Raw genomic sequence first — 6,000 nt, 5'->3', positions numbered from 1 at the left:
TTGCTACCTGTGAGTGCCTGGCCTTGCCCTCTCATGCCTCCATACCTCCTACCAGTCTCATATGTGGCCTCCTCTGTAAGTCCTTGTTTATAAGGGATAGCGTCCACCATTCTTCAGTTGGTTGTTCAGGATGATTTTTCTATACTTTAGTTGTAATTCCAGTTAGGTCCTTGGAGGAGGTGAGTGTAGCTTCGACCTTATTTGCCACCATCGTGGATCTTACCCTGGATCCTTGACAGACAGAAGTCAGGTAGGATCTGAAATCTCTTTTCTTCAAGGCTGGCACCTATTGAAAGTGTTTCAGGTCACCAGCTGGTACCTTGTAAGTAACAAAACTAAAATACAAACTAGGTATCATGGAAATGGCAATGTAGATGCTTGTTGCAACATAGTTCCGCTCTTGTAGCTACCTCTTGCAACAGTAGCTGCCTCTAGCGATAGCCTGGAGATGTTGTTTTTAGACATCATGTATACTGTTGAGAGATAGGTCAGGACCCCTTGGAGCTACCTAAACTACATTCATAAAGAGCTACCAGCCATCTCCTCCACTTTATGAGGCTAGTCTTCTACAGGCCACTATTTTTTTTTGTATGCTCAGTTATTTCAGTTTTAAAAGTGTTTACATCACAGTCACAAGCTGAGTGTGAAGAGATTATATTTAGCTCATAAGTGGGCACTGTGGTTTTAAAATTCAGAAAATTTGGCTTACAACCTGGATTCATGCCTTCTTTTGGAGCTACAGATTTGACAACTCTGGGATCATGTTTATTCAATGGAACATTTGACCAGAAATTAGTGACCACCTCTGTAGACAGTTTATACTTACTGTAGTGTCCATAGTTCCCACCATTTCTCATTATCTCACATCCTGTCCACTTTGTTCATTCACACTAACTGCCTGGGTCCATCTTTTCCTTCTTAGATATTATCTCTCACCTATTTTGACCAAAGAGTTGATTGCAAGCTGAATCCAGGCAGTGTCATGTATTTTCTCTGAGCTTACCAGTTATTCACTTGTTCATTTATTTAATAAAGAAACAATAGATGCTTCAAGAGCTCTTCTAGATACATGAGTGCATTTAAACATAAGTATTTCAACATGATTGGTCTCTACTCTTAAGCAGAGCACCGTTTATTTGGGAAGATGGACAAGCTAACCAACCTAGTAAAATATCCTACTGAATTAAATGGAAGAGAGCACAGTGTGCTTTGTGAATACAAGAGGAAACTGATCTCATAAGGGTGGAAAGGATGGTCAAGGATAATTGCCAGTCTTTCCAGAGAAGCTGTCTGGTGTTTGTTCCAAAAGACAATTAGGACTGAACCTGGGGGAGAATAGAGTCAGGATATTCCAAGTTGGGAAAGAGCAGTTTGTGAATGACAAGAGGTACCTTTGCATATGCCCAGAAATAGGTCAGTGTGCTTGAAATAGGATGTGCCAGGAGGTATGGAGGGACACTGACAGTATCATCTACACATGAAGGAGTGTGGAAGATGGGAGGGCTCGATCCATGGAACTGCTTAGGCAGCCATCTAGCTGGTGGAAGTTCTAAATTCATGGGTATGGAAGATCTGGACAACTGGTAGAGACCACAGTGGGTCATCGGCAGTGGAAAGAGCTGGGTTGTAGATCAGCACAGAGCCAAGAAGACCATGCACACCATCCTGAGAGTCCTCCATGGAGCAGGAGCTGAAGGTGGTCATCAGTCGTGGAAAGAGTTGAAGTATAGATGAGCACAGACCCAAGAAGACCATGCACACCATCCTTAGGGGCCTCTGCAGAGCAGGGGCCTCCAGTGGATGGAGCTGGATGAGCCACAGAGAGACCTGGCTTCTCTCTACCCCTCACAGTGACACAGGATGACTCCTGACTGCTCTCTCTCTTCCTCCTGCAGAAGGATGGGTAAGTACAGGCAAAAAAGCTGACCACGCCCCACCTCATCCTACATTTCTGGAGCATAGGTCTAGCTCAAGAGAAGGGAAACTTGTCATTTGACATAAGATTAAGACTTAAATTTCATTTACAATTACTAAGAGTGACTGAGACCTACACGTTCTGTACAAGATGGCATTGAAGAACAAGAAGACAGCTTGACAGAGCCTGGTTGAAAGCAGTGATTAGAAAAACTAAACAAAATGTTTCTCTGTGTGGACTCCATTGGCTACAGAACACATAATATGCTTGTTATACGAGGTTGAGCAAGTTTCAAGCCAATAGGAAGGACTTGTTTGAGTGGCTGACCCTGAGGTCCAGAGTCAAAGATAACCTGGAAGTGAGATGAAACAGGAATAATCATGAGAAGCATAAGGTATACTGCCCCAGTACAGTGACTAATACAAAGGCACCTATCTGTCCATTGGCAGATGAATAACCAGCAGGGCAGCTGACCTTATCCAGGTGAGACTTTTGAGAGCTTGGGCGCTGAGGAAAGAAAACCTGAAAAAGCAGCTCAAAGCAGGTGTACAAGTGACAGGTAACTTCATGGGTGTGTGTCCTTCCAAATGCAGGCTAGCCACCTTCCCATATCCACCGCAACCATGGATACATACAGATTAGCATGTCTATTATGTTCCCTCTTATTCTCAATTACTGTAAATTAATTTCTGCAGAATCACCGAGAAGTGGGAAGATTTACCACAGATTAACTTTCATTTAGTTTAATGGAATTGTCTAAATGCATAAATCCAAGCCAGCCTCAGGCTCATGAATTTTTATAGCTCCTGCTTGGTCGACAATTCTTTTTCTCTTTCTTTCCTTCCCCGCCCCTCCCCCTGCCCCTCCTCCTCTGCTTTGCCTGTGGAGTCCTTCTGTGCGCTATGCCCGTGTCAGGCACCTTCAAGCCGGAGATGAAAGCTTCCAGAGAGCTGTGTAAAATATATTTATGGGGTGTCACTGAAAATACTCCTGTTTAGACATAAATGAATATAAATGAAGTATGACAAGTAATTTGCTTCATGGAAGCGGATACTAATGACTTGACATATTCATACCTACTTGCATAATCAGATTTTTTTCCAGTGGTATATTCTGGTCCAAAGTGTCTCATATTAGAAATATCCCTCTCCTCATCTTATAGGAAAATTCTTGTCAAGTTCCCATATTCTAGTGGGTGCTTAGGAGCTCATTTGTTTATAGTTAGTGGGTCCTTATTGTGGGAAGCTGGGTGAATAGGGGAGACAAGTTTTCTGTTAATTGAATCAATAAAATCTCTTGGTCTGATTCTTCTGTCGGATGCTGGGGTCTGTAATGGGCCAGAACTGAGATGACACCATTCTCAAAAGCTCACAGCCCAGTGGGTGCCATGGGACAGCAAGGCCAGGATTCATCCTGGACGGACTTACTCATTTTCCTGTCTGATGCTAAATTCCTGCAGGGTTGTTGTGGAAGCTCCCAGAACCTCTCCAGAGCGATGCTGACTACGATGCCCGCACCCTTGGATATGGCAGAGCACTAGTTGGAGAATTAGACTGTTAATCATCCCATTCATTCTCTTTCATGGCTGCCCCCTTCGAAGCCATTGCCCAGGAGGGTCTTGTCCAAAGGGGCTGGGTGAGAAGGGTAAAGGGATTAAGCAAAGAAAAAAAAAGACTCATGGACACAGACAACCATATGGTGATTGTCAGAGGAAATGGGAATATGGGGGGGGGGGTTGAGAAGAGGGCATGGGGGGACAAATGGTGATAGAAGGAGACTTGACTTGGGGTAGTAAACACATAATATAGTATATAGAGGATGTATTATAGAATTGTATTCCTGAAACCTACATAATTTTATTAACTAATGTCACCTCAATAAATTTAATAAAACAAATTATGAGATTTTGTTATTTCTTGAAGAAATGTAGCAAACATTGGAACTAAATGAGTTATACTTCAGGATAACTCATTTATCCTGAAGGATCAATTAAGGTTAAGGTTAAAAGCCAGGATCTCAAAGTTAGCAAAAAGTGAATCAGAAATTCATTCTGGAATTCCTAATAATAATAAAACCACCAGAAATTCCCTCCTGATAAATTCTCAAAGGTCATTCATGCTGATTAACCCAAACGATATCAAGTAAATGTGGTTGCCATTCCACATTTTTTCATTATGTTAATCTTTTACTTGACTTAAAGCAGGTTACAGCAGAAACAAAACTTGACAATTAAACATTGCAGAAACAGCTCCCTGACTTTTTCCTGTTTGCGTGTTAAAATATTCCCACCCAGAGCTACAGAGTTTATCTCACTGCTCTGCTTGGGATGCAAAGACATGGGCAAGAGATAACGAATGTTCTTATCAGTCACTGCAAATGGGGTTTGTATTACAAATATATCTGATTTATTTGGTATATTTGGCATTCCTGGCTGGTGGTTATTGTTATCATTATTATTAGTTATGACAGTGTTTTATTAAAATTTTTTATGTTATAAAAATAATAAATTTCCTTTTTAAGAAAAAAATCAGTAAAAAGAGAACAATAAAAGTTATCTATAGTCTAGAGGTTAAAAAAAAGAAAAAGAAATAGACTCAAGTTATTATTTTAGGAGACAAAGGTCAGGATCAGAAGACATGAGACGGAGAGTGTTTGGAAGACAACTCATGTGGTGTGTTCCCCTCCACCAAGACCAGGGAAGCGACAAGCTTAAACCAGGTGAGCTGACAGGTGCTCTGTTTCCTCGGGACTGGACTTGAGAGAGGTGCCAGCCCTGTGACCACACTCAGCCCACAGCTGGGTGAAGAGTGTTAGGACAGGAAGAGATACCCCAGGACATTGCCTTTTCCATCCTCAAGGGTATTTCAAGCCTATAAGGGGAATAATGGAGTAGTCAGGTGCAGAGGCGACCGATGTATCTGAGACTGGAGACAGGACCGTCCATGAAGTGCCATGGGCTGGAGGCTGTGGTGGTGGGACGGGCCATGATGCAAAATGAACAGCAGTGGGTCTGTGTGTCCACGAAAGGACCAAGGGAAGGAGTCACCTGTGGGGCGGGACTGCGCCTGGGTGTCTGTGATGCAGACTCTGCTCGATTCCAAATCAGCCTTCTGCCACCAGTCTCAGGGCACTTCCGTGCCCCTCATTAGCTGTCTGACCTGGGACACAGAGGCCTTCGAGATGAGCAATGAGTAAGAATATTTGGACTCGACTATCTATAATTCCAGGACTAAAACATCTTGCAGAATGAGAATTTCCCAGTTTGTTAGGTTTGCCCTTGAGGATTTCATAGAATGAAAAAAGAATCCTGTGATTTATTTTCTCCTCAGAAGAAACCCCCCTCCCACCCCAAGCTATTTTGTAACACCCTAAAAGTTACAGAAATAAAATTAACTCCTGTCTTTGGGATGAGAAAGCACAGTGGGAATTTCTCTCACTCACAGGCTGCTCCACTCGCTCCGGCAGTTTGCAGGGGCCGACCCACCTGGCGGCACTGCCCGGGCGGTCACCCGTGTGCCTGGCGCTGGGCTTACAATCCGGGGCCGACCCACCTGGCGGCACTGCCCGGGCGGTCACCCGTGTGCCTGGCGCTGGGCTTACAATCCGGGGCCGACCCACCTGGCGGCACTGCCCGGGCGGTCACACCTGTGCCTGGTGCTGGGTTTACAATCCGGGGCCGACCCACCTGGCGGCACTGCCCGGGCGGTCACCCGTGTGCCTGGCGCTGGGCTTGCAATCCGGGGCTGACCCATCTGGCGGCACTGCCCGGGCGGTCACACCTGTGCCTGGTGCTGGGCTTACAATCCGGGGCTGACCCACCTGGCGGCACTGCCCGGGCGGTCACACGTGTGCCTGGCGCTGGGCTTGCATTCCGGGGCCTCCGCAGGGCCGCAGGGCACAGCCCTGGGCAGGCTTCTTTGGGGAGGCGGATTCTGCACCAAGTCTTGACTGTGATCGCAATTGCAGGGCGGAAAAGACGTTTAGGGCCTTTCTGGAAGAATGTTGCTTTGAGAGAAGGAGGAAGACCAGGGCTTCTGCTTTCTGGTCGGTGTGTATTGACACCAGGAGCTCTGGCAGCCTAGGCA

This window comes from Molossus molossus, unplaced genomic scaffold, assembly GCF_014108415.1.
Source record: "Molossus molossus isolate mMolMol1 unplaced genomic scaffold, mMolMol1.p scaffold_m16_p_11, whole genome shotgun sequence".
NCBI classification, from domain to species: domain Eukaryota; kingdom Metazoa; phylum Chordata; class Mammalia; order Chiroptera; family Molossidae; genus Molossus; species Molossus molossus.
The sequence above is the reverse complement of the archived record's forward strand: the minus strand, read 5'-3'. Positions refer to the sequence as shown.